This window comes from Vombatus ursinus, unplaced genomic scaffold (genome assembly GCF_900497805.2).
Source record: "Vombatus ursinus unplaced genomic scaffold, bare-nosed wombat genome assembly UNPS02015404.1, whole genome shotgun sequence".
NCBI lineage: Eukaryota > Metazoa > Chordata > Mammalia > Diprotodontia > Vombatidae > Vombatus > Vombatus ursinus.
In genome coordinates this window covers 491,704-501,375 of record NW_020955182.1, presented here as the reverse complement: position 1 = coordinate 501,375, position 9,672 = coordinate 491,704, and the positions used below count along the sequence as shown (strand labels likewise).

The following is a 9,672-nucleotide window of genomic DNA, read 5'->3' as shown; positions in this document are numbered from 1 at the left end:
CCAAGTACTTTTGTAATCTTGTGACTAGGATATCTTTTTTTGTTTGTTTGTTTTGTTTTCTCAAAGGTTTTACCTGAGTTTATTATGAAGTTCTTTCCTTTTTAGGTCCCCAGGCCCTGTCCCAGCAGAAGTCTATCAAATCAAATCTCTCAATCAAATGTCTCATTTCATTTGGAGTTTTCCTTGATTTGCTTTCCTCATCAGCCTTTATATAAGGACTGAGGGTGGGATATGTTTAAGTCAGACTCTGCAACTGAATAGCCAAGGTAGAACCTGCCCTCCTCTTGAGAATGATGACCAATTATTATGGTTCCTCCTTCAAAGGGCTGTGTGGGTGTTTTAGTGATAAGCTCCCTCTAGAGACTCAGTCTTTCCATAGGTATCCAGGACCTTTCCAACATTAGGCTTTGCAGTGTTCATTCCTCTTTTGTGGGCTCCCACCATGGCTTTCAAAGATATCTCAGGATGACCTTTGTCTAGGGTCTTTCTCTTGCCTCTGAGCTTAGCTAATACCACACTGGATCCCACATAATGTTTCCTGTTGCTGCCCTAAACAATGGGTATTTGTCTTCATTGTCTTTGGTCTTTGTGGATATCCAAGTTGGTCTTTGTTATGGGCCTTTCTCCTTCTAGTAGTCTTATTGTCACTGGTGCAGAATAGGCATAACTTGGAGCCCATCAGGGCACAGTAGCCATTGATTATGTAGCTACCACATGCTACATAATGGGAGAAGAAGGAAACAATTAAGATATAATGCCTGCCCTCCTGGAACTTCCTCTCTAGCAAGTTATCAAGTTGTATATGACAATATATAAATGTATAGTAACAAAAAATCAAAATCAATGTACAATAGCCATAGTACAAAATTAAATATAAGAACATTAAGTAGAGAGGTGCATCTCTAGCTGTAGAGATCAATGGAACAAGAAAGGTCATTTCTAAAAGCAGGAATCCTTAGAGATAAATATCCAGCCTCTTGTGCACAAATAACCTCATTAGTCTTCAGTTAAACAGAGCCCAATGACAATTTTCTGTAATTAATACTCTTGGGATGCTTTTTCCCTAAACCCCTGAATGGCTACATGCAATATTTCAAGGATTTGTCAGAAATATGATGATATTCTTCCATGAATTCCAGGTCACAGTTTCTTAGGTTAATGATTCATGACCATGTAAAAGAATATATAATTGAAGTAAAATTTAGCATTTCTTTGTGACCAAATGTATCTTGAAGTAGATTAGCATTGCAAATCCAAATGCAAATGCACTGATCCATAGGCAAAGTATTATAAGTCTATTTTTTAAAAATTAATTTTTTGACAAATGAAAAGTAAAAGATGTTGAATGTAGACAATTAATGCACAGTCTTGGTTAAATGAAGGGCCATCAATGAAGAGAAATGATGGCACAGAAGAGAAATGGTGGAAGAAATGGAGAAGACAAAGTAGTTCAGGTACCTTACTTACTGAACAAGTGTGAGATATAGTCAATAATCGAGCTCAGAGTATGTTAATGCCAAACACTAAAATAAATACATGCATAAACTTGAAAGGCTTGGCAGCAAATCAGAACTGAAGAGGAATCACTAGAAGTATTGGTGCTACCAGGTTATAAGAACTGGAGAAAAGAACACATAGATGTGGTATAGTGTCTAGTTAATTGAAGGTAGGGGAGAATTGTTAACAGATAAGGAAAGTACTATGTGGATGTTACATGTTGATATAAGAAAAATGAATATAAGGGAAAGAACACTATTTGGAGTTTAAAGACATATGTTAAAATTATGTCTCTTTCACTTACTTCCTATATGACCTTGGATGAGTCACTGAAGCATCATGGAGGTCTCCATTTCCTTTGATGTTAAATGACAGGGTTTGCCTGGAAGATTTCTGAATTCTCTTCCATGTCTCAGTCTAGGATCCTGTGATTCTAAGAGGTATGTATTATGCCAGTAACTCAGTCAATAAAATGAGTATTACCTGAAGGGCTTGGAAATGATTAGGGAAACAGAAAATTATATTAAGAAATAATAACAAGGACTCCAGTGGTCCAAGCTAAAGTTATCAGAATACCTTATCAGGGGAAGATTTAAATGTAGGCTCTTGGGACAAGAAAAATGCCTGCTTCTTGAAATAAGTAGCTATTAGAAAATGCAAGGAAAATGAATCAATATTCTGCTTTAGTTTTGAAGTGATTTAAGGGTATGGATGGCTTGCTCAAGGTCACGCAGACAGTAAATAACTGATCTAGGATTTGAAATCAGGTTCTTTTACTCCAAATACAGAGCTAATTTCATCCTACCATATTCTCTCCCACAGATGACAGAATAACAAAAATGATCTGAGGGTGGTAGTACAAATAATATCCTTCCCATTCTCCCCATTTGCACAGGATTATAGATTTCATCCTAGTAAAGACTTTAGAGGGCAGTAAGCCCAGCACCCCATTTTACAGAAGAATCTAAGGCTCAAAGTGGCTCCTAAGCATCAGCCACAATATTGGAACTCAGGTCATTTAAACCTAAGCCCTGGGGACATTTGACTAGAATATTGAAATGTAAAAGCTAAAAGCCACTCCCCCTCAAAAAAGAAAGGATGGATAAATTGAAATGCTTGGCAGAAAATAAGGACTGAAGCCTGATTACAGTGGGTGTCCTGCAGTCAAACTAAGATCACATATAGGATGCCTAGGGAAGGTAAGATACATATGGTGTGGTTTGTGAGTAATCAATCAAGCTAAAAATATTAACAGATAAAGGGAATCCTAAAACCTTCAACAAACCTGGACTATCTTGGGAATGGAAATGTAGTTTCTGTAAGAGAAGAAACAGTACCTGAGTAGTCTGAGTAGGTGTAGGAGAAAATAATTTTTTAGACTTTCAAAAATCTTTTCAGAGAATTCCACACTAGACAATATTAAAAAAAAATGTCCACCTTCAGACTGCTAAGAATGCTGGGCATAGGTCAGAAACTATTTTTATTTAGAGGTAATAAAAGGTCATGAAAAACCAGCATTTCTCTGAATATCTTCCCTGGAATGGGTGCCTGGAAAATACTTTTGTTTCCTTGTTTGGGTTGACCTGTGATTTCATTGATGTCCACTCAAGGTGGACATTTTACATTCAAGGTGTAGAAGGTCTTTGCACTGATAGAATTCAGACAAGTTCTACTTGACTTTTAGTCTTAGAGAGTGGCCTCAGGTAGTGAGAGGTAAAGAGATTGTTGCCTGTGGTTTCATAGGTAGAAAGTATTAGAGTCAACACCTGAACCAATATCTTTCTCACTCCAAGACTGGTCATGTAGGTCATAACATATTATGTTTTAGAATAAACATTATTTGGCATGTTAATAAATTATAGTCAAAAGATAGTAAACAGTGAAGTCCCAAAATATGTATTTCTATAAGGAAAATACAATATTAAATAAGTTCTTTGGAGAACTGCCAAGCTGACAAGACTACTTGAGGTTTTATTTGTGGATAAAAATTGTGGGCAAGTTTTACACTGGTCTAAATTCTTTCCACATCCTCCCCACAAATGTAACTTCTACAAACCTCAGTGGGGCCTATAATCATACTCTAAGTAAGATAAATAAAATGAAAGTGAGAGAGATAACATGGATGATAAACATGAATCAACATTTTTAACAGAATTGAAGGATGGAAAAGTCATGGCAAAACAGGTTTAATATTTTGAATAGTTAGAGGGGCAGCTAGATGGTGTAGTAGACAGAGTGCTGGCCCTGGAGTCAGGAGAACCTGAGTTCAAATCTGGCCTCAGACATGTTACGCTTACTAGCTGTGTGACCCTGGGCAAGTCACTTGATACCAATTGCCTTTCTCTCTCTCTGTATACACACACACACACACACACACATACACACACACACATATACATACACACACCCACATACACACACACACACATGGAATTTGCTGGAATTTCTGTTGGGAACGAAATGTTTAAAAACATTTTATTGAAACCCTTTGTCCTTACATGGTACTTCTTCCCCTTACTTGACAGCTGACACACCTACATTTCTTCCCAATATATCTCCACCATGACAAAGAAAGGCAATGTGAAACATACAGATTGTGTTTGCAATCTATGTAGTATTTTGCCCTAGTAGTCCCCCACCTCTCTTTCATGAAGGAGAGGGAACTTTCAATGTCGCTTCTCCAGGACCTTTGTAGGTGAGGAAAGTCTCCGTTTAAGGCTCCATTTATTTTTCTCTGCCAAGTCAAATGTGTTTTTCTAATTAGCAAACTATAGACATTTTGGAATCTTTCATTCTCTAGACTTCTCGATCAACTGGGAGATTAGAAGTTTGAACTATTTTAGAGTGTCATAAAGTAATAGAACCATAGACTTAGAAGTGCAAGGGACCTTAGCAAGCATCAAATCCAACCTCCTCATTTTGCAGATGAGGGATGAAGGCAGAGGGAGCTTAAGTGATTTGCCCAGGATCTGGGAGAGCCTGGCTTTCTCAGATTTTCTTCAGGAATACTCTGGTAAAAGAGAATGAAAATGAGTGAATAGACAAAGACTCCTGATGTAGGCGTAGGGACAATGATTGAAAAGTTATAACATTTTATGTACTGAAGTTAATTTGTATGGATATAAATAGGTACAAAGCAAGTTGGATTGGTTGTATTGGTTTTTAATATGGGGGCTAAGGCTAGGACTGAACTTGGGATTTCGTTGGTGTAGAAAATTTGCAGGGAAATAAACTCCCTCAACCAAGGCAGATCAGCACCTTAGTCTGTAGTCAGACTGCATAGTAATAGTCAGAGGAAATTGCCTGAGCAAGATACTGGAAATCACAGGATCACAGAATCATACCAATTCAAAATTGGAAAAGACCTCAGAGGTCAAATTAATCCAGCCCCTTTCATTTTATAGATGGGGAAAGAGAAGCCCAGAAAAATTAAATAATTCACCAAGGACACACCAATGCCTTGTCCAGCTGGCATTCTAATCAAGGTTTGAATAAAGGATAAATTGTCTTGCCCTGGCAGAAAACCATGTTGTCAATACACCTGGAATGAATGTATATTTTAATTGTTGCCTATCAAGGAGAAATGTAATAGTCTTCTAGTTGAAAAAAGCATTGTATACAGAGTTCAAATCCTGACCCTGTGCCTGACACATAGTAAGCACCATAAATGCTTATTAATTAATATTTGTGCAAGAGTAACTTATGATGCCTTCTGTATAGGAAGATTACTCAGGTTTTATTAATTATTTTATAACTTTAATATTAATGGAATTAAGTTTTTTGGTTCATGATTCATATTTCAAATTTAAAATTTTTAAAAATTAAGGAATGAGTTGGATTATTCCTATATGCTGTCTGTAGATAATTTTTTTAAAATTTTATTTTCTCATAAAATTCAGCAAGTTGGGAGACAGAACCAGAGAGTTCTGTGACTATTTCAACCAGCATTGGAAGAAAACAAGAGAAAAAGTGGGGAAAATTCTGCTGTCCACAGGATGTTGTTGAATAACCAGACACAGGTGACTGAATTTGTCCTTCAAGGTTTCTCAGATAGTGTTCCACTAAGGATCTTGCTCTTTGGTACTTTTTTTTCCTTATACACAGCTGCCCTCACTGGAAATATCCTGATCATTGTGTTGGTCATTTGCAGCTCTATTCTTCACACCCCTATGTATTTTTTCCTAGTCAACTTGTCTATGTTAGACATCATGTGCACAACCTCTGTTCTTCCTAAGGTGTTGGAGAACCTGGCTTCAGAAAAGAAGACCATCTCTTATGGTGGATGTATGGTCCAAGTATACTTCCTTGCCTGGTCTGTATCTGGTGAGCTCTTGCTCTTCACAGCCATGGCTTATGACAGCTATGTGGCCATCTGCCACCCCCTGCACTGCAGCACCATGATGAGCAAGAAGATTTGTGTCATTCTGGCAATTGGGGTATGGAGCATCTGTGGACTTAACACTATCATCAGTACTGGACTTCTGATTCGATTATCTTTCTGTGGCCCCAACACCATTAATCAGTTTTTCTGTGAAATTCCTCCTGTGTTGCTTCTCTCTTGCACCTCAACATATGTGAACAATATCATGACAGTCCTTGCTGATGTCTTCTTTTCAGTTCTGAATTTCCTGCTGACCATTGTGTCTTACTGCTTCATCATCTCCAGCATCATGAGAATTGGACCAGAGAGGGCAAGAAGAGAGCATTTTCTACCTGTTCCTCCCACCTGATTGTGGTCACCATGTATTACTGCACTGTGTTTTATGCCTATATCAGTCCCATCTCTAGCTATTCTCCTGAAAGTGCAAAGCTGGTATCTGTGTTGTACACAGCAGTTAGCCCCACCTTAAACCCTCTCATCTACACTCTGAGGAACAAGGATGTCAGGGAAGCCATCAGAAAAGTACCTCTATTTAGTAAATGAAGGCTTAGAAACTTATAGGTTTCTAGATTGGCTTGATTTGGGCAAGTGTATTTTTGTACTAATCTTGGAAAGTTCCAAGACTTTAATTGATTTTCTAATACCCCAAAGATTTTTCTTGTATAATCCCAGGTTCTAGAGCATTAATGATAATATTCTTGTATCCATAGATGTGAAATTTATAGAACTCCCTAATCAATTTTGAGTGGAAATGCAGATGTAATGGGTCTGCAAGGGAATTTAGCAGTCTGGTAGGCCAGAATCTGACAGTGGATGCTCTCCCTTCCTTTTGCTCTTTCAAAAATGGTAACGTCTTAGAGAAAGAGACAGAGAGAGACAGAAAAAGACAGAGAGAGAGAGAGAGAGAGAGAGAGATGTTAGTCCAGTCATGAAACCTGCATTGAACATATAAAAGAGCAGATTAAGTTGGAGTCATTTAATTAAATATATTCAATCAATAAAATAACTCTGTAATCTCATTAATTATGGAATCTTCCAAAAGTATGGATCATAATTCATTAATACCCCTAATTAAATATAAGATAACCATTTCATATCAAGGTAGCTCCACAAATGAATGAAAAAAAAGAGTTTAGTATGTAACATCCACAGGACCAAAGCAGAAGAAGTGAAGTCTGAAGCCTTTTAAGCATCACAAGGTTCTCTTCCAATGACATTGGAGTGGGGAGCAGACTTAGGTCAAGGTCAAAGCTAAGATCTCTCCTCTCCTTCCCCCTGAAAGTAGTTCCTCCTAAAAGGTTTTACTGAAATGTCACACTTGCTCCAATCTCTGGAATGAGTTTTCATTTTTCAATTAATTTGTTATTTTATAGACAAAGGCTATTGCAGAACTGTTTCCTCAGCCAATTAAAACATTCCTTTGCAACATCATCCTAGCACCAATGACTTTTGCAACTTAGTTTAAAACCTATAATTAATTGATTGAAACTGAAGTCTATGATTAAGATCAATTGAGACTTGTTCTCACCTTATTAACATAACACAGGACATCTTATCATTTGCTTTAAGTGGGATTGGATGACTTAGTTGATTTACTAAATTAATACCCCACTCCTACACATATACACCCAGAACATACACACATGTGCATGTACATGCCATTTTCTGATCCTGAACACCAGTAGAAATCCCATTCAAAATCATGTTGCATTGCCCCCAGGCCACTAGGTATCTGGTCATTGGCTGAGCAGGTCACTTAGGGATGCTTCTTAGTGCCACTATTCAATAACTCTAGACTTAATGTTTGCACACCAGACCACTCCCTTCACATCCTGCCCCAGAAATGAGCCTCTTCTAACTGCAAACATAGAGGTAGCTAGCTAGCACAGTGGATAGAAGACTGGGCCTGGAGTTAGGAAGTACCTCAGACACTTACTAGCTGTGTGACCCTGGGAAAATTGCTCAACTTCATTTGCCTTAGTTTCCTCATCTGTAAAATGAGGGAAATAATAGCACCTACTCATAGAGTTGTTGTGTGTATCAAATGAGATAACATTTATGAAGTGCTTTGCACAGAGTAGGTGCTATATATATATATGTTAGCTATTATTATTGTTACTTGGCTGCTGAGGTGGAGGAAATCTGAGAGGTCACTTGAGAAATAAAAGAAAAATAAAATAAAGTAAATTGGAATTTATCTATGTAGAAGATAGTCTGCTCATTTCTTTCTCAAAAGGATGAGATTTAACTTCCATGGGACTCAGTTTCCCCATTTGTAAAAAAGAGAATTTACCTCTGAGATCCTTTCCTTCAAGATACTATAATTTCTTCTTTTTTTTAATCTGTTTACAAAATATTCTTCTGAAAATTCCTTACCTTTCAAAGGAGAAAGGCCATCATGTCAATGATAGTATATCAGTGGGATCTCATTCCAATGAAAATATTTTCTGTGAGTCTCTGGGAATTGGAATAAATAGCATGTGAATTCCATTAACTGGAGAGGTGTTACAAATCCCAGTGAGAATAGAAATACAGCATTTAAAAAAGATCCTGAGATGTTAGTACTATTGGTAAAAGATAAAATGAGGTACTACTTGGAATTAGAACAATTCAGGAAGGGAAAATTGATCTGAACCAAATGTGAGAAGAACACAGAAATCACGGAGAAGGTCAAATTTGGAATCTCATGAAACGTGGCAATGAAAAGACTTCTCTTTCAGAATAAGAATGTTATTGATGTTTATGTTTAGAATTTATAGAGTTCCCATGATGCATAGGATGGCATTTGGAACAAGAACACCACACATTCCCTATTATCTTGATTTAGTTTCAAGCCCTCATTCACAGGGGAATGTCTCTGCCACTAGACAGAGGAATGGCCTGTAACGAGGAAGGAGCAAGAATGAGAGCTGGAAAATGTAGAGTCAGAGAATCTTTGAGTTACAAGGGAATCCGTTCAGCAGAATCCCTGAGACACGGTCATCCAATTTCTGCTGAAATATTTCTAGTGAAGGGCAGATGGTGGCACAATGCCTAGAGTACTAGACCTGGAATCAGGAACACCTGAGTTCAAACCTTGCCTTATACAGTTACTAGCCCTGTAGTCCTGGTCAAGTCACTTAACCTCAGTTTTCTCATTTATAAAAATGGAGATAATAACTTCTATCTCCTACAGTTGTTGTGGAGATCAAATGAAATAATATTTACAAAGCATTTTGTAACATTAAATGCTATATAAATATAAGCTATTATTATTAATAAACCCTTTCCACTTTAGGCCAGTTGTAATGATTATGAAGGTTTATTTTTCGCCTTTAAATTGACATAAAATTGGCCTCCCTCTAGCTTCCATCTATTCCAGTTCTGTGCTCTGGGGGCAATCAAAAAAAAGTTATATCTTTGTTTCACATGATGACCTTTCAAAATTTCAAGACAATCTCATATTCCCTCAAATACCATTTGTTTCCAGGCTAAAATATCTCTAGGTCTTCTCACTGATCCTCATGTGACCTATACAAAACAAAGACAGCTAGTTTACGTTTAACAAAAGTGGGAAATGTAACAGAACCAGCTGTCATGCCTGGGGGTCACTTCTTGGTGCTTCTTCTAGATGGTATTAAGTCAAGGACTGAGCTAAACATTTCCTCTCTTCCCTTTCACTGGTACATTATTCCTTATGTGACATGGATTTTAGACACCTCATCCTCTTGGCCCACTTGTCAATTTCTTTCTTAAAAGTATGATTCCCCCCAAACTGGACACCAGGCTTTAGACATGGTCTGACCAGTACAGAC

At 37.4% G+C, this 9,672-nt stretch overlaps 1 pseudogene; it reads left to right on the top strand.

Moving 5' to 3' along the window:
* Positions 1 to 5,492: 5,492 nt before the first annotated feature.
* On the top strand, positions 5,493 to 6,421 carry LOC114032169 (annotated as a pseudogene).
* Positions 6,422 to 9,672: the final 3,251 nt, after the last annotated feature.